Raw genomic sequence first — 24,353 nt, forward strand, 5'->3', positions numbered from 1 at the left:
TGGATATACTGTATTTGAACATCTATCCATAGCATCATGATTTGGCAGTAATATTATATTGTGATTATTGTGTCATCTATAGTCACTGTTTTCATAACCTTCCATCTTAGCAACTTTCTATGGGCAAAGGTAACCCGCCTCTCTCATCCACTGTCCGCTATATCAGTATATGACAGTGGACAGCAGAAGACGGGTCCTGAACCTATACATTCTCATGTATCTACTACTTTCCGGCACTCTCTCATCCTAATGCAAGCCAATTATCTCTCTGCAATGCTTAAAGTAACAGAGAATCTGTGCATAAATATTGGACAGCAGAAGTGCCTCTTCTCTGGTGGGCGTCAATAACAAAACACTCTCTCATTCACAACTCTTGGGATATTACTGTCATATCTCACTGGCCACGCCCAATCTCGTCTGATCTTGGAAGCTAAGCAGTGAACAGCTCTATTAGTACCTAGATGGGAGACCGCTAGGGAGTATTGGGTGCAGTAATATAACACTCCTGAATCTGTGTGAACAGCAGAAGTGGTGGAGCAACATTTGACCCCTACCCTCTTCATCCATTTATCTATCTTTATGACAGACTAATTGACAGAGATCTCTATATAACTGATTTAATTCTGATGTCCATAGCTCTTTAAATGGGCAATTAATCTTTATGACATTCTAAATTTGACTAATTCTCAGTCATATTTTCTTTAATATATGCCACTGTGTTACATATTTGAATTTTTGGTTATTTCAATCTTGATTTTTTTTATATTTTCACCTCTGGTGCAACTGACACCTAAAATATCACACCTAAAGTGTCATTCCTAGTTTTTTATATTTTAGAATCTGCTCATTTGTTTTCCTAATTTTGGTTACAGATTTGCGATATCATATGAGGAAGGTTTTAACACACAACCTCCCTCAGTGTATTATATGTGTGTATGTTTGTGTACCATAAATTTGAACGTATACTAATTAAAAGGTAAGTTTTATTTTAAATAGAAACCTCTATATGTATCACTGACTCTGGGTGCACCACCAACAAAATCAATTCTTTGGATACCTATCTCAGGCATCTTTTATGTACATGCACTGTTGGTTTACAAGGGACAAACTTTATAAGAGCCCATTATGAAGATTACCAAAATAGTCCACCAAATTGAACTTCATCTTAGTGGGGATACCAGGTCTCTCCTTGCCGCTAATTTTAATTTCTCCTGGTGCTCCAAGAAAATTAAATACTTGGGCATCTTTATTTCGAATTCCTATGGGTCCATGTACTCCGAGAATTTTCCAAATCTTTTCAATTGCTTTGAGTCCAATTTCCGAGCATGGGACAAACAAATAATAGCGTGGTTTGGACATATAATCTCAGTAAAAATGAACATCTTGCCCAGGCTTTCCTATCTGATTCAAACAATTCCAGTAGGCGTCCCCGCAGAGGCTTTGTGCCGAATGCAGAAACTTTTATTCAAATTCATATGGTCTAATAAACCCCCTAGCACTCACCTAGTTTTCTCAAGCCCCTTACTTACCCTGGATACAAATCAAAACTCCTGTTTACCAAGACCTCCACTTTGATATCCCTCCTAACACCACTTAAACCTAATCAGGAGGCACGAACGTGCGCTTCTACTAAAAAATTCACCTGTTCCCTATGGTTTTCCTGCATTCGGCACTATAGACTCTCCACATTCCCGTCTGCCATCACCTCTATCTGGGATAACCGGACTTTCCTCCTGGCTCATCCTTACGCTCACACTCGTGGTTTCCTCTGAATCCATGGCCTGGACTAGTCATCGACTTTATTGAAGGCAATTCCTGGCATTCTTTAGACACTTTAAGTGACAAGTATGGAATCCCCCAAACTGTGCTGTACAGGCCAATCCAGGAGACCACCGAGGAGCCATTGCCCATTGTGTCCCCATCATGTATTAAAGTGGGCATTACCCAGGACCTCATCATTAGTCCTTAGAGCACAGGAGCAGGCTCCTCCAGACCTTCCGGTAGGTCTTTTCTTTGTGCCTCCTAGGTTAAGACAACGAGTGTTCCTGGAATTCCATGCCAAGAAGTCGGCAGGTCACCCGGGTATTGCCAGAACTCGGGAGTTGCTATCTAGGGCGGTGTGGTGGCCCTCGGTGGCTAAGGATGTGGATCAGTGGGTTCGGGCATGTGACATCTGTGCCCGAAATAAGACTCCTAGAGGGGTTCCTGTTGGCCCATTACGTCCACTCTCTATCCCATCTAAGCCATGGACCCACATTTCAATGGATTTTGTGGTGGACTTGCCCAAATCCTCGGGGATGACAGCCATCTGGGTTGTCGTTGACAGGTTTTCGAAGATGGCGCACTTCGTTCCACTGGTTGGGCTGCCATCGGCCAAACGCCTGTCTGAATTATTTATGCTGCATGTTGTGCGTCTCCACGGGTTGCCACTTGATGTGTTCTCTGACCGCGGATCCCAGTTTGTGGCCAAATTCTGGAGGGCATTTTGTTCCGATCTCCAGATTTCTGTCAGCTTGTCGTCAGGCTACCATCCGCAGTCTAATGGGCAGACTGAAAGGGTGAACCAGTCCTTGGAGCAGTTCCTCAGGTGTTATGTCTCCAAGTGTCAGACTGACTGGGTTGCTCATCTGTCCATGGCGGAGTTTGCCTATAACAACGCGGCTCACTCTACTACAGGGATCTCTCCCTTCCTTTGTGTGGATGGGCATCATCCTAAGGCCAATTCTTTTGACCCCCTGGACTCCACGCCTGGTGGTTCCTCTGTGGTTTCGGTCCTTAGAGGTATTTGGCGGAAAGTGAAGAAAGCCCTTGTGTCTGTGTCATTAGTGACCAAAAGGGTTTTTGATAAGCGGAAAAGACCCTGCAGCTTCAAATTAGGAGACTTCGTCTGGTTGTCTACCAAGAATTTGTAGTTGAGACATCCATCTCATAAGTTAGGCCCCCGGTTCATCGGCCCTTATAAGATCACCAGGGTTATCAATCCGGTGGCATTTCAGTAAGATCTGCCCCGTTCTTTGGGTATCGATAAAACATTTCATTGTTCCCTTTTAAAACGGGCGATTAGTAATCCTTCTTCCAGTGGAAGACCTTCCCCTCTTCTGATACGTGGCCAGAGGGAGTTTGTTGTTGAAAGGATTCTTGACTCCAAGATGGTTCGGGGTCGGCTGTCATTTTTGGTGCACTGGAAGGGGTATGGCCGGAGGAGCGGTCGTGGGTGCGCAGTTGTGATCTTCATGCCCCCATAATGATACGCTCTTTCTTCTCGCAGTTCCCCGATAAACCCGGTGGTAGGGGTTCTTTGACCCCTCTTCAGAGGGGGGGTATTGTTAGGGTCTCCTGCCCTGTGCTGCCATGTCGTCATGGCAACCAGGAGACAAGTGCTAGCGGAGTAACCTGAGAGCAGCTGATACTCCGGTTTGGGTCTTTTGCTGTGCAGTGGTTACAGGCTCTGTGCACGGCAGGGGATCCAGTGCTGGTTTTTGTGCTCACAGTCTGTGAGGTCTGAGTGGGGCGTGGACAGCACCTGCTTTATAAGGCCTCTTCTCAGGTTAAGCAGATGCTGCTGAATCTTTGTTGGTTAGTCAGTTCCTGAAAGTTAGCCAGTTCTGTGTAGCTTTGTATTTGTTGTTGCTTACTGCAAATAGGCCTGGGGATTTGGTACTACACTCTGCCAATCCAGACCTAGCAGTAAGACTGGAGTCAGTCGTTTAGCTTGCTGGGGTTCTTTTACTACTCTGTGAACTTAGCAAGTTTGCGGCTGTATTCTAAGACTTGCCTGCCTAAATCCTGTCTCACTGTGCTAGGTGTCAGCTGTCAGTTTAGTGGCAGTAAGCTGAACCTGTGCACTGCAAGTGAGAATTAGGATTGTGGAGACTCTCCTTGTGTCTATCATTCCATCTCTGACCAAGGAGTTTACTGCCACACCCGTTGGTAACCCTTTAGGGTTTTGCTGTTGCCCTTAGCAACAGCATTTCGGGTTCTCTACGTATTAAAACACAACATCTTGCTTTTCCCATCTGAGCATTACTAATACTAGGGAGACACCCAGTTCCTTAGCCTCTGGGCTTCTCTGTTCACTTTGTGTGTATTTTGTTACCCTATCACCTTCTGTGTACGTAATGTCATATTCCCCAGTCTGTCTGTGAGTTAATTTGTTTTGCATACCTATCCGTTCAGACACCAGTACATTCCTGCAGGCACTGGTGTGCATAACAGTTCAAACACCAGTACATTCCTGCAGGCACTGGAGTGCATAACAGTTCTGACACCAGTACATTCTTGTAGGCACTGGTGTGCATAACAGATGAATACCAAAACCACGTTTCTCACCACCCAGGATGCCAAGGCCTCAGTTATCCGCTTTGCAGCAGGATGACTGCTGTGATATTTCTTCTTCCTCGCAAAGGACTGTTGGACAGTCAATTGCTTGGTGGAAGTAGTAAAAGTGGTCTTACGGCTACCCCTCTGGGATGACCATCGACTCCCAGCAGCAACAACAGCAGCGCCAGCAGCAGTAGGCGTTACACGCAAGGATGCATCGGAGGAATCCCAGGCAGGAGAGGACTCGTCAGAATTGCCAGTGACATGGCCTGCAGGACTATTGGCATTCCTGGGGAAGGAGGAAATTGACACTGAGGGAGTTGGTGGGGTGGTTTGCGTGAGCTTGGTTACAACAGGAAGGGATTTACTGGTCAGTGGACTGCTTCCGCTGTCGCCCAAAGTTTTTGAACTTGTCACTGACTTATGATGAATGCGCTGCAGGTGACGTATAATGGAGGATGTTCCGAGGTGGTTAACGTCCTTACCCCTACTCATTACAGCTTGACAAAGGCAACACACGGCTTGACACCTGTTGTCCGCATTTCTGTTGAAATACTTCCACACCGAAGAGCTGATTTTTTTGGTATTTTCACCAGGCATGTCAATGGCCATATTCCTCCCACGGACAACAGGTGTCTCCCCGGGTGCCTGACTTAAACAAACCACCTCACCATCAGAATCCTCCTGGTCAATTTCCTCCCCAGCGCCAGCAACACCCATATCCTCCTCATCCTGGTGTACTTCAACACTGACATCTTCAATCTGACTATCAGGAACTGGACTGCGGGTGCTCCTTCCAGCACTTGCAGGGGGCGTGCAAATGGTGGAAGGCACATGCTCTTCACATCCAGTGTTGGGAAGGTCAGGCATCGCAACCGACACAATTGGACTCTCCTTGTGGATTTGGGATTTCGAAGAACGCACAGTTCTTTGCTGTGCTTTTGCCAGCTTGAGTCTTTTCATTTTTCTAGCGAGAGGCTGAGTGCTTCCATCCTCATGTGAAGCTGAACCACTAGCTATGAACATAGGCCAGGGCCTCAGCCGTTCCTTGCCACTCCGTGTGGTAAATGGCATATTGGCAAGTTTACGCTTCTCCTCCGACAATTTAATTTTAGATTTTTGAGTCCTTTTTTTACTGATATTTGGTGTTTTGGATTTTACATGCTCTGTACTATGACATTGGGCATCGGCCTCGGCAAACGACGTTGATGGCATTTCATCGTCTCGGCCATGACTAGTGGCAGCAGCTTCAGCACGAGGTGGAAGTCGATCTTGATCTTTCCCTATTTTTGGAACCTCAACATATTTGTTCTCCATATTTTAATAGGCACAACTAAAAGGCACCTCAGGTAAACAATGGAGATGGATGGATACTAGTATACTTATGGATGGACGAGCGACTGCCGACACAGAGGTAGCTACAGCCGTGGACTACCGTACTGCGTCTGCTGCTAATATAGACTGGATGATAATGATATAAAATATATATATATATCACTACTGCAGCCGGACAGGTATATATTATATAATGACGGACCTGCTGGACACTGTCAGCACTGCAGACTCCTAAAGTAAGCTACTAGTATCAAGAAGATAGAAAAGAAAAAAAAAAACACAGGTAGGTGGTATACAATTATGGGATGGACGAGCGACTGCCGACACAGAGGTAGCTACAGCCGTGGACTACCGTACTGCGTCTGCTGCTAGTATAGACTGGATGATAATGATATAAAAAAATATATATATATCACTACTGCAGGACAGGTATATATTATATAATGACGGACCTGCTGGACACTGTCAGCACTGCAGACTCCTAAAGTAAGCTACTAGTATCAAGAAGATAGAAAAAAAAAACACAGGTAGGTGGTATACAATTATGGGTGGACGAGCGACTGCCGACACAGAGGTAGCTACAGCCGTGGACTACCGTACTGCGTCTGCTGCTAGTATAGACTGGATGATAATGATATAAAAAATATATATATATATCACTACTGCAGGACAGGTATATATTATATAATGACGGACCTGCTGGACACTGTCAGCACTGCAGACTCCTAAAGTAAGCTACTAGTATCGAGAAGATAGAAAAAAAAACACAGGTAGGTGGTATACAATTATGGGTGGACGAGCGACTGCCGACACAGAGGTAGCTACAGCCGTGGACTACCGTACTGCGTCTGCTGCTAGTATAGACTGGATGATAATGATATAAAAATATATATATATATATATCACTACTGCAGGACAGGTATATATTATATAATGACGGCCCTGCTGGACACTGTCAGCACTGCAGACTCCTAAAGTAAGCTACTAGTATCATGAAGATAGAAAAAAAAAACCACAGGTAGGTGGTATACAATTATGGGTGGACGAGCAACTGCTGACACAGAGGTAGCTACAGCCGTGGACTACCGTACTGCGTCTGCTGCTAGTATAGACTGGATGATAATTATATAAAGAATATATATATATATATCACTACTGCAGGACAGGTATATATTATATAATGACAGACCTGCTGGACACTGTCAGCACTGCAGACTCCTAAAGTAAGCTACTAGTATCAAGAAGATAGAAAAAAAAAACACAGGTAGATGGTATACAATTATGGGTGGACGAGCCACTGCCGACACAGAGGTAGCTACAGCCGTGGACTACCGTACTGCGTCTGCTGCTAGTATAGACTGGATGATAATGATATAAAAAAAATATATATATATATATCACTACTGCAGCCGGACAGGTATATATTATATAATGACGGACCTGCTGGACACTGTCAGCACTGCAGACTCCTAAAGTAAGCTACTAGTATCAAGAAGATAGAAAAAAAAAAACACAGGTAGGTGGTATACAATTATGGATGGACGAGCGACTGCCGACACAGAGGTAGCTACAGCCGTGGACTACCGTACTGCGTCTGCTGCTAATATAGACTGGATGATAATGATATAAAAAATATATATAGATCACTACTGCAGGACAGGTATATATTATATTAATGACGGACCTGCTGGACACTGTCTGTCAGCAGAATGCGTTTTTTATAGAATAAAAACACCACACGACGAGTGTTTAACTTTTTCAGGCAGACAATCACAATATACTGGTGGTCAGTGTGGTCACTGGTCAGTCACACTGGCAGTGGCACTCTGGCAGCAAAAGTGTGCACTGTTAAATATGTACTCCTGGCTCCTGCTATAACCTATAACTGCTCCCCAGTCTCCCCCACAATTAAGCTGTGTGAGCACTGCAGTGAGCACTCAGCACAGTCAGATATTATACATAGATGATGCAGCACACTGAGGCTGAGCACAGATATGGTATGTGACTGTGTCACTGTGTATCGTTTTTTTTCAGGCAGAGAACGGATTATATTAAATAATAATAAAACTGCACTGGTGGTCACTGGTCAGTCACTAGTATAACTAACTACTATCAGCAAAATTCTGCACTCTCTGAGTACTCCTAAGCTCCAGTAAATCAAGTGTCTCACTCTCACTCTCTATCTATTTCTAAACGGAGAGGACGCCAGCCACATCCTCTCCCTATCAATCTCAATGCACGTGTGAAAACTGCGGCGACGCGCGGCTCCTTATATAGAATCCGAGTCTCGCGATAGAATCCGAGCCTGGCGAGAATCCGACAGCGGGATGATGACGTTCGGGCGCGCTCGGGTTAACCGAGCAAGGCGGGAGGATCCGAGTCGCTCTGCCCCGTGTAAAAAAAGCTGAAGTTCGGGCGGGTTTGGATTCCGAGGAACCGAACCCGCTCATCACTACTAGAAATCTGATTAAAATCGCAAAGGACAGCTCTCCCGATAAGAGCTGCCCTTTGCAATAGAAGGACTGCAATACAAAATGATAGCTGCTCAATCAATTTAGTAATACTTCTTGGGTGCATAAAAGGGAGGGGGCTATGTCCCAGCAGTCCTTCTACACATGAGCAAAATAATGTGTGCCGCAGTGGGCAGTGCTGGGAGAGATCTGTCTGGATCTTCAATCACATTTTGAAGCTACATCCCGCCCATAGAGTTTTTTAAAGCAGCAATAATTTATTTTTTTGGCGGATATATATAATTGTTTTTACAAATCTGCTCAACATAAATGTCAGCTTAGCTGTGCCTGCAGGAGCCCCGCCGCCGCGTTCACGATCGCGGCGGCTGCATGTGATGTCACGCAGCCACCATGATCACACCCCCCGACACGCCCCCGTTTGGCCACCTCCGCCCCCCCCCCCCTTCCATTCATGCCGCACCAGTATGGTTTTGCCTCATAATTGATTGTCACTTTAAAAAAACAGCTGAATTTAGCCGGCATCCCGCCTGGCTGCTGAACTCAGGTGGCATTACATCCCACCCTAAGGCTGAAGAACAAACGGTGTCTTCACAAACTTCACAAATCTCTGTGGAGAGTCTAAGGGTATCCACAAGTGCTATGTGTGAGTCTGACATTTCTGACACTGTATTTGAAGACTACCCTCTTTCACCATTTCTGCATCCTCTGAAAATGTGGGGTTGAGCAATACAAGTAAAGATCTTGACGTAGGGCCTCATTCAGACCTGATTGCTGCTGTATGTATTTGCACGCAGCCGATCGCATAATGCGAACACGTGTGCGCTCACACATAAAAACCTGCCTATTTCGCACGACTGCACAAAAAGTGCAACAGTGCAAAAAAGAGGTGGTTACGATTCTGCAACGCAGGTGAGCGATGCGTTCGCATAGCTGCGAGTCGCAGCGCCACCATCTGAAGAGTTATCGTACATGTGATCACTACTTAGCAAATAATCGCACAAAGTTGTTTTTTGCCCCCCTAAAGTAAAAAAAAATAAGGAATGGAAATGTGATTGAACAATTAAGTGATCAAACATTGCAAATTGAAGAGTTTGTCAATCTAATTGCTCAATGACATTCAGCAATTAATGCAGCAAACATATCAATATAATATCCAATATCCATAATGTCCTATTTGCACAATACACTCAATACTATTTAAAAATACTATGTATAAAAAATATTTAGTATTTGTTGTTAACTCCCCCCCCCACCCCCCCAAAAAAAAAAAAAACAAAGGCCCTCATTCCGAGTTGTTCGTTCGGTATTTTTCATCGCATCGCAGTGAAATTCCGCTTAGTGCGCATGCGCAATATTCGCACTGCGACTGCGCCAAGTATCTTTGCTATGAAGATAGTATTTTTACTCACGGCTTTTTCATCGCTCCGGCGATCGTAATGTGATTGACAGGAAATGGGTGTTACTGGGCGGAAACACGGCGTTTTAGGGGCGTGTGGCTGAAAACGCTACCGTTTCCTGAAAAAACGCAGGAGTGGCCGGAGAAGCGGTGGGAGTGCCTGGGCGAACGCTGGGTGTGTTTGTGACGTCAACCAGGAACGACAAGCACTGAACTGATCGCACAGGCAGAGTAAGTCTGAAGCTACTCTAAAACTGCTACGAGGTTTGTGATCGCAATATTGCGATTACTTCGGTCGCACTTTTAAGATGCTAAGATACACTCCCAGTAGGCGGCGGCTTAGCGTGTGTAACTCTGCTACATTCGCATTGCGACCGATCAACTCGGAATGAGGGCCAAAGTCGGTAAAGACACAAATTAAATGTTGAAAATTGAAAAATAGACACATACAGTATACAAAAACAGAGGATAGATGACATAGAAAATAGACACATAAAACTATATAAGATTATGTTTAGTAAAAGCACCACACAATAGGTATTTTGTAAAAGATTACTTTTTTAAACAAAAAAAAAATTCAAACAATAATAAAATAAAAATAAATAAAAATAAATGTAACAAATGGTTCACATTGGCCAGCTGGGCCAGGATATGGGACTGCATGGCTAGCAGCTCCATCCGGATCACTTCATTATGCTCTCCAACATCAGGGTCTGTAATAATTGGGGGGGGAAGGAAAGAAAGCACAGTTACAAACATATTGCAAAATTCATAAAATACTCATCACTACAATCCATGAATAATGCCACTGCAAAGCTAATTTTAAACACAACAACTTTGTCATTCTCCCTATTGTATTCACATATGCTACTGGATTAATTATTTAAAAAAACTTGGACTCACATATAAATCCAAATATTAAAATACATATCTCATAAATAAGAAATATCTTCCCTTATCTAAAAAAAACCCAACAACTCCACCTCTTCACTGGACTTTCTTGACCCACTACCCCACCCAATGTAATGTCCTCCCACACATTATAAGACTGTCCTGTAGGCTTACATTTTCCCTGCATACCCTGTAAATTCACCTCTTCATGCAAGGCTAACAAATTCAAGAACCACCCACATTACTTTCTAGAGTAGGGGTGGGCAACAGGCGGCCCGCGGGCCGGATGCGGCCCGCGGACCGATCCTGCCTGGCCCGCTGTGCCCCACCAGAGTGCAATGACAAGAGGCCCGACAGGCCGCTTGTCATTGCACTGCTCTCAGACGCGGCGCCGCTGAGGAAATCCCGGTCACGTCACAGGGTCAGCTGACCGGGATTTCCTCTATCATGCGCTGGGCGGCGATGGGCGTCACGGGAGGCGGCGCTGAGCGGGCACTGCAGTGGGGACTCGGAGCAGAAGCGGCCAGTGGGGAGCACTGCGGAGGCCAGTGGGGAGAAGAAACGGCGGCCAGCGGGGAGAAGAAGCGGTGGCCAGTGAGGAGAAGCGGCGGCAGCAGCAGCAGCAGCGCGGATCATCAGACAGCGGGGATCGTCTGCCACTGACATAGGTAAACTCCCTGTCCTGGATAAAGCTAAAGCTGCCATATAAGTTCAGGGGAGGGGAGTTAAAAACGGTTATATGGGTTTAGGGGAGGGGGGAGGGTAAGGACTGCTATATAGGTTTAGGGGAGGGTGGGGAAAGGGGGGTAGGGACTGTCTGCCGTAATGTGTAAAAACGGGGGCCCTGTCTGCCGTAATGTGTAAAAACGGGGGCGCTGTCTGCCGTAATTATAAAAACGGGGGCCCTGTCTGCCGTAATGTGTAAAAACGGGGGCCCTGTCTGCCGTAATGTGTAAAAACGGGGGCGCTGTCTGCCGTAATTATAAAAATGGGGGCGCTGTCTGCCGTAATGTGTAAAAACGGGGGGTGCTGTCTGCCGTAATGTGTAAAAACGGGGGCGCTGTCTGCCGTAATGTGTAAAAAGGGGATGCTGTCTGCCGTAATGTGTAAAAACGGGGGCGCTGTCTGCCGTAATGTGTAAAAACGGGGGGTGCTGTCTGCCGTAATGTGTAAAAAACGGGGACGCTGTCTACCGTAATGTATAAAAACGGGGCCCTGTCTGCCGTAATGTGTAAAAAGGGGATGCTGTCTGCCGTAATGTGTAAAAACGGGGGCGCTTGCTGCCGTAATGTGTAAAAACGGGGGCGCTGTCCGCCGTAATGTGCAAAAACGGGGGCACTGTCTGCCGTAATGTATAAAAATGGGGACGCTGTCTGCCGTAATGTATAAAAACGGGGGCGCTGTCTGCCGTAATGTATAAAAACGGGGGCGCTGTCTGCCGTAATTATAAAAATGGGGGTGCTGTCTGTCGTAATGTGTAAAAAGGGGACGCTGTCTGTCGTAATGTGTAAAAAGGGGGACGCTGTCTGCCGTAATGTGTAAAAAGGGCACGCTGTCTGCCGTAATGTGTAAAAAGGGATCTCTTTTTGAGTATTTTGTGTGTGGCCCTCGAATATTCGCTGGAAGTGTTAAGCGGCCCCCCAGCTGAAATAATTGCCCACCCCTGTTCTAGAGCATTCATATGTAATGACAATGACATCAGGACCGTCTTTGCAATGTATTGAGGCCACTATGATAGTGCTACAAATAGTTACTAGCATTGTGTATTTTTCCTAATACCATATATTTTATTTAATGGGAGCAGGACCTTCCTACCTCTATGTCTGTTATGACCCAGTTTGCTACCAATTGTAAAGTTAAATGGAATATGTTGTGCTATAAAAAAAAAACAGAATAAGAAAGCTACCTAAAAGTACATTTTAAAAAATGTGCTTACTTTCAACCATAGGTGCCCACTCATCCTCCTCTTCTTCCTCTGGTGGTGGCTGGATGGGGGAAGGGTCTTAAAACGGGGAGGGAGGTTGGATGGGGGAAGGGGCTTGAAAGGGGTATGTAGCTCGAGAAGGGGGTGAAGTTTGAGGAGGGGATGGAGTTTGAGGGAGGATGGAGCTTGATGGGGGGTGGAGTTTGAGGGGGGATGAAGTTTATGGGGGGGGGCAGAGCCTGAGTTGGGGCGAAACTGAACTGCTGAAATGGTGCTGGTTGGGGTTGCTGCCTCCCAGTCCTTTGTGCTCTGCCTAAGGAGAGTGGAACACAGTTTTGAAAAGGCATTATTAAACATTTGACACTGACCCAGCTAAAATACACATTACCTACTCTCAGTGGTGCAAGTAGAAAAAATGCGCGTGCCGAAGGTGCGCGTCAAAAATGGGTGTGGCCAAATGCCAAATGGGGCGTGGTCAATGAAAATGGGGGTGTGGTATACATATGGGGGAGGGGCAGATACACATATGACCCCAATAGTGCCAGATACACGGTGCCCCACAGTGCCAGATATACATTGCCTCACAGTGCCAGATATACATTGCCCCACAGTGCCAGATACACATTGCCACATTGTGCCAGATCCACAAATGCCCCCAGAGTGCCAGGTATACATTGCCCCACAGTGCCAGATACACATTGCCCCACAGTGCCAGATACACAAATGCCCCCAGAGTGCCAGATATACATTGCCTCACAGTGCCAGATACACATGTCCCCCCATATGCCCCCAGTGCCAGATACACATGTGCCCCCAGTGCCAGATATGCCCTCAGTGTCAGATATGCCCCCAGTGCGAGATATGCCTCCAGTGCCAGATACACATGTCCGTCCAGTGTCAGATATGCCCCCAGTGCCAGATATGCCCCCAGTGGCAGATGCACATGTCCCCCACAGTGCCAGATATGCCCACAGTGCCAGATACACATGTCCCCCGCAGTGCCAGATATGCCCCCAGTGCCAAATACACATGTCCCCTCAGTGCAGATATGCCCCCAGTGCCAGATATGCCTCCAGTGCCAGATACACATGTCCCCCCAGTGCCAGATATGCCCTCAGTGCCAGGTATACATGCCCCCCCCTTCCCCTGCTGCTCACCACTGCTGCTGCTGCTGCTGTCCTGTGTGTGTGTGTGTGTGTGTGTGTGTGTGTGTGTGTGTGTGTGTGTGTGTGTGTGTGAGGGGAGGAGAGCGCAGCCTGCGCCTCTCCTGCCCCTCAGTCTCTGGTGGGGGTGCAGGTGTCTTCCTTCAATTCAGTGCCGATCCGTGAGCCAATCAAAGCTCGCGGTCCGGCAGCCTTGGCTGCCGGTCCGCGAGCTCTGATTGGCTCACAGGCCGGTGCTGAATTGAAGGAAGACACTATGGGGCAGGAGAGGCGAACGCTGCGCTCTCCTTTCCTCACAGCAGCAGCAGTGGTGAGCAGCGGAGGGAGGGAGCGGCGGCCCCCAGCGGCGGTGGGTACGGCGTACCCACGGCTAAATTCTTAAGGGTACACCATACCCACACGTACCCGCCCACTCGCACCGCTGCCTACTCTAGAATGCAAACATTAAATTTAATGGCCCTTTTTTTAGTTATATTAAAGTTAAAATACATTATGATTAACTACAAACACACTTGTTGCTTTTAAATATTTTTTATTTACTGTATTTTCTAAACATTAATTTAAATAAAGAAATGCTAAAAAAATTTGTTGTCAAAATGTACTTTATTAATAACCACTTTTTTAAAATTAGTCAAAATAAAACCCACACACATACTGTATACATGCATACAAACATGCATTCATACATACATACATACATACATACATACATACACACATACACACATTAACACTATCTACAGGCCATACAACATACACACACTAAAGGTAGCAAATTTTTATATCTTTTTTAAACGAACCTACAAACACACTCATGCGCACACAGATATATAAGGTAATGCTACAGTATGCATTACTTACGTTGATGTATTTGCTGGCATAGTTGTGCCAGCAAACCAGGCTGTCGCCGGCGGAGGTCGGACCACCCCCTCTCTAATTGCATGATGGTCTGCCTGGTGCGGCCCCTAGCACACAGTTTGCATTTTACTTCTTCGCAGGCCGCATGTTTACGAGCATTTGATACATAAGGGCCTATGCGGCCTACGCGGCGGTCCATTATGGAAGTGAGGAACCACAGCTCCCTCATACTAAATGCGGCAGCTCGCATGGTGCCAATGGCGTATTCTTCAGAAATGCTAATATTTATACAGTCTGCCATATGTTGATTGGCCCACAGCTATGATGCATATAAATACAAATAAACTTTATTGATGCACATGGGAGTTGATATGGTGTATCATGGAGTGGATTCGTTCACAGTAGCGAAAGTTTTCAAATCATACCCATAAAAACACAATCACTTACCACACTTTTTCTTGGTATCTTCTCAACTAAACATTCTAGGGATCATTGTCATAATTTTTTTTATGCAATAAAACAAACATTGTTAATAAAATAAGGTTATGGCCATTGTGTTTAGCCTAACAACACACAACATCATGACAGGTTACTATTCCAAATCTTAGTCCTTGTGGATCGTAAATTATGAAAAAATTCACAAACTTAAAACAAATGTGAACCACTCATGTTGTCCTTTTCATGTGTTGACCTTGGCCATGTAGACCTATTGGCCATGTCGACCTAAATACCATGTATACCTAATGCATGTCGAACAATAGTTGTCGACCTAATGAGTGTCGACCTAAGTGTTGTCGACCTAAAGAACAGATATCATATTGGTAAAGCACATCAACTTGGACAGCAAATTAAAACTATTGGTATTTTAAAAACATACAAAAAAATGCACATTATGTGTTTTTATATTACAACCAAATAACGATTATTTAAAAAAAAAACATGCCTGAAATATTGTGCAACAATTCACTCACTTGTAGCATGTCCGAGTCTGTTTATTGGCCCTCAGAAATGGCCAACCCCTGGCCCTGTGGGCAAGATGTCATGTGCCGGCAATGCCACATAAATAAATTTGTTAGCCTACACATAAAGTCACATTTACACATGATGTCAAAAAACTCACCCAAAATCCACGTCATGGCCTTCCAACATGGTTAATTTTTGCCATATCCCTGATTGCCGAATCACGTGTGAATCGTGGGCACTTCCTGGGTGTGTTTTCCATAACTAAAACAAAAACAAAAGGAAGGAAGGAAATATAATTAAGTTTTAGTATTAACAAAAATCTGCAAAAATGTAAAAATATAAGATACAGTGCCAGAAAAACACACCTCCGCAAACCCCACCATACACTTACCAGCAGAGAATAAATAGAAGGATAAAACGCAAAAGAAGGCAACTCTGGCCAGAAAAAAATACTTAAAGTCACGCAGCCTTTGATAAAAAAACAAATGATACATACATTAATAACACAACACACTGTGCCAAAAAAACACATCACTTCAAACCCCACCATATACTTACCAGAAGAGAAAGAAAGGAAGGTGAAAATCCAAAAGAAAAAATGCCAACTCCGGCCAAATAACAACGTAACTTCATGTACCTTTAAAATATACATTATGCATGTATGAATACCACACCATGCAAACGCAACACACCACTGCAAACCCCACCATTTACTTACCAGCAGGGAGAGAAATAGAAATTCAATTACAGCCTACAGGATACATCATTACATTATTACAGTGTTACATTATTACACAGCCATATGCATATTAACACACACTAATAATACATATTTACACTTACACCTTCAGGACAAGACCACACAGCTTCTCTCTTGCTGTTATGCACACCAGTGCCAGCAGGAAAGTACTGGTGTCAGAACTGTTATGCACTCCAGTGTCTGCAGGAATGTACTGGTGTTTGAACTGTTATGCAAAACAGATGGACTCACAGACAAACTGGGGAATATGACATAACGTACACAGAAGGTGATAGGGTAACAAAATACACACAAAGTGAACAGAGAAGCCCAGAGGCTAAGGAACTGGGTATCTCCCTTGTATTAGAACTGCTAAGATGGAAAAAGCAAGATGTTGTGTTTTAATACGTAGAGAACCCGAAATGCTGTTGCTAAGGGCAACAGCAAAACCCTAAAGGGTTACCAACGGGTGTGGTAGTAAACTCCTTGGTCAGAGATGGAATGATAGACACAAGGAGAATCTCCACAATCCTAATTCTCACTTGCAGTGCACAGGTTTTAGCTTACTGCCACTAAACTGACCCCTGACACCTAGCACAGTGAGACAGGATTAGACAGGCAAGTCTTAGAATACAGCCGCAAACTTGCTAAGTTCACAGAGTAGTAACAGAACCCCAGCAAGCTAAACGACTGACTCCAGTCTTACTGCTAGGTCTGGATTGGCAGAGTGTAATACCAAATTCCCAGGCCTATTTGCAGTAAGCAACAAACAAATACAAAGCTACACAGTACTGGCTAACTTTCATGAACTGACTAACCAACAAAGATTCAGCAGCATCTGCTTACCCTGAAAAGAGGCCTTATAAAGCAGGTGCTGTCCACGCCCCACTCAGACCTCACAGACTGTGAGCACAAAAACCAGCACCGGATCCCCTGCCGTGCACAGAGCCTATAACCACTGCACAGCAAAAGACCCGAACCGGAGTATCAGCTGCGCTCAGGTTACTCCACTAGCACTTGTCTCCCGGTTGCCATGACGACGTGGCAGCACAGGGCAGGAGACCCTAACACTTGCTCACCATCACCCTCAATACACAGCTGGCTAGCACCTCCTTAAATAAGGCATCCAATCAGTCATATTTTCTAAATTGTGTATACATCACCTGAGTTCCGTATGCAGCGTGGTTATGTACCATGGATCCCACAGAGAGGTGTATGAGGAGATTGAATGCCAATTTCTGTGAATATTTATATAGAATAGCTGTTAGACAATGGCAAGCAGCACTTCAGCGACAGCAGCTGCAGCCAGCACAACTCCAGCTGCCAGCTGACCCACAACAGCAGCCAGCTGACCCACAACAGCAGCCAGCTGACCCACCACAGCAGCCAGTTGATCCACAACAGCTGCAAGCACCTAGCTGTGCAGAGGATGTAGAAGCAGGACCCAGTACCCAGTCTAGCTAATCTCAGGCATCAAAGGAGAAGAAGAGACAACCCCCATTTGTCAGGAGGGAGTTGGAGATTCTCGTTCCACAAGCCAGGGAGAGAATCTACTTTGGCCCCCAAAATATGGGTAAAGTAACAAAGGAACACATCTGGCGGGAGATCACAGATCACACAATAAATGTGGAGGCCACCATCGTATGGACACCTCAGAAGGTTAAACGATGGTATGTGCATCCTGAAAATCACTTTAGGACAGTAGTATCGGTACAAGGACAAGTAGGCCTAAGTAATGTAATGTAGGCATTTTGTTTTTCATAATGATTTGAAATAGTTCAATCATTGCTTTAGTTTTGTTTTACTATATTTTTGTGTGTGTTTTGCGTTTAAAAGATGATGGCCATAATATTACAGACTGTATCAGAAACTTGTAAAGACTGTTTAGTTTATTAACTTCACAAACAGATGATGAATAGGTGTGCTTAAGATTTCTTAAATTTTTTAGATGGGCAGACTTCAAGTGCCGGCTGAAGGGGAAGATATCTGCATGGTGGCAGCATGCGAGGGGAACAGGTGGGGTCAGACTCCCTGAGAGTCTGGAGTACTCCACCTTGGAGGAGCAGGCCTTGGACTGCCTGGCCGATGAGGAGGTGAGAGGCGTGTTTCATATGGACACAAACGTGCCTGCCCTTGAAGCTCCATATGCTGAGCCAGGTTATGATGTTAGTAATATGTAACTCAATTTAATGTGCATTCCAAATGGCATTACTAATTTTTTTTTCCACAAACTCATTTACAGAACAGGAGGTGCAGCCTGGGGAGGGTGTGTTGGATTCTCTGTCTGAGGGTGGCCTGGAATAACCACCACACCAAGAACACACTGAAGCCCCCCCCCCCCAATCAAACCTCCAAGAGCTTTTGTTGCAAATATACCAACAAGGGGAAAGAAATTAGCTTTTCCAGCAACAGATGCTCTTCACCTCCACTATTGGCAACGGTATGCATAAGCTAACCCTCCTTCTAGGCCTCGTAGCCCAAGGGCTGCAGGCCATTGCATCCCTACAGTACATGCTCAGACTCTCAGGGAGTCTACTTTACCTGCCCAGCCCTGGCTAGGAACAATACCTCTCTGGCCAAGCCCCTCACAGGTCAACCCGCAGAAGCCACTACCCAGAACCCCCTTCAGCTGGCAAAAACAAGAGGCAGACGCTGAGATTTCTTGCCAGATGTGTTCCTAACAGTTCCTGCCCCCATATTTTTTTGGGTTTTTGGAACGAGAATCTCCAACTCCCTCCTGCCAAATGGGGTTGATTCTTCTTCTCCCATGATGCCCGAGATTGGCTAGACTGGGTACTGGGTCCTGCTTCTTCATCCTCTGCACAGCCAGGTGCTTGCTGTTGTGTTTATCTTGTTTAAAAAATAAGTTTTTTGTCTTTGATCAAAGAGATTCTTTGTATAATATTTTTTGTTTAATATTATGGGGAAATTTGACTTTTTGTGACAAAAACAAAGCCAAAAATATTTATTTTTGGTTGACCCTTCTACTACTGTATATATTTTTGTTCTTTTATTGAAGCATGAGTGAGGTACATTATGGCAACACTTGCAGTGAGGTACAATGAGGTGCAATATGACTAACACAAGTGAAGTATTGGTTTAGAAAACATGGCATGTAGGTGGGAGGAAGTGCATATAGCAAGTCTATTTAGATTGCACACAGCAGTTTGAAAGTCAGCTCAAAGCAATGTGAAAACACAAACAGGGATTTAAAAATGAGTTAATCTGTTGTAAGCAGGGCTTAAAGTGGTCCTGGAGAAGTGGTGGAACTCATTTACAGTACCTCTCCACCTACCCTTACCCTCCCCCCACCACATTAAGTGTGGCCAGTGCTAGTGTTTTCGGCACCCCCCTGCATACTGTAACTTAGTGCCCTACTTCCCATACTTTATAAAGGGAAATTGATCTCACAAAGAAGCAGCGTGGTCACATAATAGTACCCCCAATTCAAATTACACCACACAGTAGCACAATCTTGTTCACATTACACCGCCCCTTATTCATATTACACAACATAGTAATGCCCCTTATACAGGTTACGTCATTCAGTAGTGCCCTTAATTAACATTGCACTACACAATGGTACCCTTTATACATGTTATGCCATGCAGTAGTGCCCCTTATACACAATTTCCACAGAAGTAGTGCCCCTTATACATAATGCCTACAGTTGTAGTGCCCCTTACACATAATGACCACAGTAGTGCCACTTGTACACATATAAGTACCGCTAATATACAAAATGCCCACAGTAGTAGTTCCTCCTTACACATAATGACCACACTAGTGCCCCTTATACATATCTCTGCCTCTGTGACTCCAGTAGTTCACTGTCTGTGTCCCTCCAGCAGATGGAGGAGGACCATGGAGCCACAAGGACCTGAGGAAGGGAGAGGTGGCTGCATATCATCAGTAACACTAGCTCCGCCTGCGGTATCCGGACTCCAGGTCGACAGCACAAAGGTCGACACACTTTAGGTCGACACACATTGGTCGACACACATTAGGTCGACAGGGTCAAAAGGTCGACAGGGTCAAAAGGTCGACAGGAACAAGGTCGACATGGAAAAAGGTCGACATGAGTTTTTCATGATTTTTTTCTTTTTTTGAACCTTTTCATACTTAACGATCCACGTGGACTACGATTGGAACGGTAAAGTGTGCCGAGCGAAGCGGTAGCGGAGCGAAGGCACCATGCCCGAAGCATGGCGAGCGAAGCGAGCCATGCGAGGGGACGCGGTGCACTAATTCAGGTTCCCGGTCACTCTACGAAGAAAACGACACCAAAAAAACATAAAAAACTCATGTCGACCATTTTCCATGTCGACCTTGTTCCTGTCGACCTTTTGACCCTGTCGACCTTTTGACCCTGTCGACCTAATGTGTGTCGACCAATTGGTGTCGACCTAAAGTGTGTCGACCTTTGTGCTGTCGACCCTGAGTCCCAGACCCCCGCCTGCATCATCTATTGATATAGCTGTTGGGGAAGTTTTTCAGTTGGAATTACTGTACAGGGCAATGGAGGTGGTGGAACTAGTTCCCCCTACCATTACAGGTGGTGGAACTCAGTTCCATCTCGTTCCCCCCAACTTTAACCCCTGGTTGTAAGAGTGTAATGTTTACAATGTTGTTCTTAAACACACATGTATTACATGTATAGTACACATGTGGTAGTTGTAAGCAAATAACAGTGAAGATTGTGTGTTGCACATATCCAGAGAATGACAGGCTACATACCAATTCACATAGATCTAGAGATGTAATGAGGTGTTGAGGCATTTGGATTGAAAACAGGGTGTGTGTGATCCTGCTATTATTTGCAGGAAGATCGATAGCAGGACACCTATGTTGAGCATTCGAATGCTGTCCGCAGCCCTAGACCTACTCGGCATCTGCAAATGCTCAGTGTGCACTGACAGAGAATTGCTTTGCAGTCGTGCGAAAACCCCACGTGCAGCCCATGACATACACCCCCACTACAAGTCCAGCTTCACGCCCCATTTTGTATGTGTGCACTCATTACTTTGCACGTGCGCATTTAGCTAAAAATCGCCGCTTTGCAGCAGCGATCAGGTCTGAATTAGGCCCATAGAAATTGAGTATGCTATTGTGGAAGTGCAAAAAGATGAGGGGGATATTTGTTTCTCTAATGCTAATGAGGATGTTGATGATGAGAAAACTGTTTGTTACAAAGTAAGTCAGCCACCAGTAGCAGCAGTTCTTGACCATGGTTAATAGAAGGACATTGTTGTAACCCCTAGGTTGGGACAGCAATTAATACTACAATTTATTCCCTGTGCTAATCAGAATATTACCACTCTTACACTATGGGGGTAATTCAGAGTTGATTTTAGTTGATTGCTAAATTTAGCACATCTACAATCAGTTACTCTGACATGTAGGGGATGCCCAGCACAGGGCTAGTCCGCCCCGCATGTCAGGCCCTACCCCCCTTCCTGCACAGGTTCAAAAGCATTGCTTGGTGGCAATGCTTTTGTTCCTGACAAGCAGCTCCCTGCCAGTGCAGCTCCTGTGCACTGTCAGGGAGCTACTGGCCACGTACTGGGTTGTAGCAGCTGTGTGTGACGTCATGCAGCCACCGTGGACTGCCCCACTAATGGTCGATGCATGCCTTCATTGTCTGGACAGTGCCCCGTCCCACCTCGGTACCACCTCTGCCTGTCAATCAGGCAGAGGCGATCGCTGCCAATGAGATGCTGACAGCATCTCGCTGGCCTTCCAGGGTGCGCACATGCTGTACGGCTGCCGCGCATGCACACTCCACACAGTAATTCATACTGCAATCACTGCCGCAATCCAGTCTGAATTACCCCCTATGTTTTTTGTTAAATAAATGTGATAATATTTAATTGGAATAAAGTACTGTATGTACAATGCTAACAAGACTGTAATGTGACAGGAAGTTACAATTTAATAAACTTTTCCTTCTAATATCCCCTATGACCTATTCAGAATATCTGCATGCATTACAAAAATTACCTTTACCTTTTAGGTAGCTACCTAAATTCACCCTGGGCTGGGAAAAAAAATTCCAAGGTGAACGCCCGGGTACTTAATTAGATGTCATGCATGACACACCTCCTCTTATACATACATTAGTTGAAATAATGACTTTAGTAATATACATACATACATTTGTGCATAAATTCAACTTATGTGAAATACTGCAGTCCTTTTACACAGCCCTTAATGCATATATTCATATAGGCGCTTTAGGCACAAAGTTAATGTCCACTTTAAATACTACTTGTTTATACTTAGGGGGGAATTTAAATGTTTGAAAAGTCGGTTGGGTGTCTGTTTTTTCATGTCTATTAGATAGGAAAAAACAGACACCCAACTGACTTTTCAAACATTTGAATTCCCCCATTGAATGCTAAGTTCACCAAGTACTGTAAATGTATGATGACACAAATATCCTTGTGCCTTTTTGCAATTTCTTAAAAGCCAGTTTTAAGTTTACATATACTGTCTGGAAGGTTTCCACTGGCTACAATACTTCACTTTGACAGACAGTGCTTGTTTCAAAATTGTGCCTTTTCCTTCTGTAACAATTATAACTAGACCATCTGGCAGTGCTCCCAGAGTCTAAAAGTTACTTTGTTTAGCCAGACTGAAATATTCCAAATAATGTATCCATAATGTTCCCAAAGCCCTGTTAAGCCTGTCTAGCAGTACTTCTGATGTTGTTCCAGGTAGTGAGTGCACTTTAGAAAATTGTACTGAAAGTAAAATAAGTTTAAAATAATCCTGTTCCTGCAATGGATATTGGGGGTCATTCCGAGTTGATCGCTTGTGGCCGATTTTTGCAACTGAGCGATTAATGCGAAAATGCGCATGCGCATGGTACGCAGTGCGCATGTGCTAAGTATTTTAGCACACAACTTAGTAGATTTACTCACGGGAGAACCAAGAATTTTCATTGTTGAAGTGATCGGAGTGTGATTGACAGGAAGTGGGTGTTTCTGGGCGGAAACTGACCGTTTCCTGGGAGTGTGCGGAAAAACGCAGGCGTGCCAGGATAAAACGCGGGAGTGTCTGGAGAAACGGGGGAGTAGCTGTCCGAACGCGGGGCGTGTTTGTGACGTCAAACAAGGAACGAAACAGGCTGGGCTGATCGCAGTGTAGGAGTAAGTCTCGAACTACTCAGAAACTGCTAAAAATGTTCTATTCGCAATTCTGCTAATCTTTCGTTCGCAATTCTGTTAACCGAAGATACACTCCCAGAGGGCGGCGGCCTAGCATGTGCAATGCTGCTAAAAGCAGCTAGCGAGCGAACAACTCGGAATCACCCCCATTGCTTTAAAAGTGGCTAATAATGGCCCTCATTCCGAGCTGTTCGCTCGCTAGCTGCTTTTAGCAGCATTGCACACACTAGGCCGCCGCCCTCTGGGAGTGTATCTTAGCTTAGCATAATAGCGAACGAAAGGTTAGCAGAATTGCTACTACTGTAAATAATTCTTTGCAGTTTCTGAGTAGCTCCAGACCTAGTCCTAGATTGCGATCAGCTCAGTCCGTTTAGTTCCTGGTTTGACGTCACAAACACGCCCTGCGTTCGGCCAGCCACTCCCCCGTTTCTCCAGACACTCCCGCGTTTTTCCCTGACACGCCTTCATTTTTTAGCACACTCCCAGAAAACGCTCAGTTACCACCCAGAGAAACTGTTAGCAAATTTATTTAAGGCATGATTATTATTCGTATTAGAGCTGTAGTAAAAATGTATGTTGGCAAAGAAAGGACGGCCAGAAATCCCCCGTCTACAATGCTCAAACCACAACAACAAAACAAGCATTGCACGCGTAGATCTACCAGTATGCCCATATAACACAGGTACCATCACCAGTACCATAAATCAGAAGGTGTCGACTCAGCCTCGACTTGACTACCCACCTGTCAGGTGGGGATACTGCCCCCTTCAGAGTGGTGCAGCTAACTTAGAGTCACGACGAGAGCGCACCTCAAATCACCAATTGCACAGGATCTAGTGATGCTTTCAGGCAGTGCCAGATTAAGGTCCACAGGAGCCTGGAGCTGAAATTTATGAAGGGCCTATTGTGTGCCTCGGAAGGAGGTGTGACAATCGCTGTGCAGGTGTGACTAGTGATGTGACCAGTTTGATGTGAGTGTGTTATAAATAGGGTGTGTGGCCTGTGCCATGAGTGTGGCTATCGCCGTGGAGGTCATACAGTAGCTAGTGCTTACCTTCAACCACTTAATAGTTAACAATAACAAGAAAATGTTTGTGACCGCCATATAATACATTGCATCAGTG

The 24,353-nt window shown here is 45.2% G+C and overlaps 1 pseudogene; it reads left to right on the plus strand.

The window, feature by feature from the left end:
• The first annotated feature begins 379 nt into the window (after positions 1 to 379).
• Positions 380 to 498, plus strand: LOC134896748 (5S ribosomal RNA; annotated as a pseudogene).
• Positions 499 to 24,353: the final 23,855 nt, after the last annotated feature.

The sequence above is a fragment of the Pseudophryne corroboree genome, chromosome 3, assembly GCF_028390025.1.
Source record: "Pseudophryne corroboree isolate aPseCor3 chromosome 3, aPseCor3.hap2, whole genome shotgun sequence".
NCBI classification, from domain to species: Eukaryota; Metazoa; Chordata; class Amphibia; order Anura; family Myobatrachidae; genus Pseudophryne; species Pseudophryne corroboree.